Below are 1107 nucleotides of genomic sequence, written 5' to 3'. Positions count from 1 at the left end.
AAAGTGGCGAGTTATAAAATGACTTCAGATGGCTGTTGGTACTGTGATGAACCAGGCCATTTTACTTCGAATTGTCCACATAGAGAAGCACACGTAGCCCAGAAGAAAATCAAGCTTCTTGGGAACCGAATGTATTTTACGCATAATAATACTGCAGTACCTAGAGGGAATGGCGAAAAATCCGTTCGACAAATTGTCGAGGAGGCTAGTAGGCAAAATTCGACTCTACAAAATAATATGTTTGCAGAGCCTGGAGAAGTCTTTAGTCAAGAAGCTGTTGTCCCAGGTATAATCAGGCTACCGGATAATAATAATGGAAATGAAATTTCCGTTTTTACAAACCAAATGCGAGATACAAGAGACGATGTGATTCTCAACATGAACAACCAAGTGTTAAAACTTACCGACATGCTTGCGAACCTTGTTACAAACCCCAATAAAACGAGGGACGTAGACGCGTCGCAGTTTGCCGTCACCCGTAGATCTCAAACCGAGACTCAGGGACAGTCGGGAAACTAAAGAGTCCGATGAAGGGGCCTTCCAGTAAGACTAAACCCAATGCTGGAGAACCAAAGGCACCGGAGGACGCACCAAAGAAAAGGGGTAGGAAAGTTGTGATTATCGAAGAATCAGAGGAAGAAGAAACTCCTCCCGAGAAACCAGAAAATCTCAATGGACCAAAGAAAACTTTGAAAAATAATCAAAAATTACTTGAAAGAAATGATGATGTCGAGGATCCTAATCCAAGGCACAAACAATTACCGTATCTCGGTATCCCAGACTTAAATAGTAATGCGAAAGAATCGGTTGAAGAGTATGACCCAGTGCCTTTCTATGAGAAGCGCCCGATAGCATACAAGCATTTAGCTCCAATAGAAAATGTTAAAAATGAGGAACAAGCGTTGAACAGTCTGTTAAAAGCACCTGTTACTCTAAGCGCGGAAGTACTTATGAGCATTTCTCCTGGAGTAAGGCAAGAATTGTTTAAGGCCTTAGCTAAAAAGAAGGTACCAATTCAGACTGCTCACAATCGAAAAGTAACTATAGTCGAGGAGGTTGATAAAGACGCACCTCCAATTAAAAAGCAAGAAGATAATTTTAATTTCG

This window comes from Laccaria bicolor, genomic scaffold (assembly GCF_000143565.1).
Source record: "Laccaria bicolor S238N-H82 LACBIscaffold_5 genomic scaffold, whole genome shotgun sequence".
In the NCBI taxonomy this organism is placed as follows: domain Eukaryota; kingdom Fungi; phylum Basidiomycota; class Agaricomycetes; order Agaricales; family Hydnangiaceae; genus Laccaria; species Laccaria bicolor.
The sequence above is the reverse complement of the archived record's forward strand: the minus strand, read 5'-3'. Positions refer to the sequence as shown.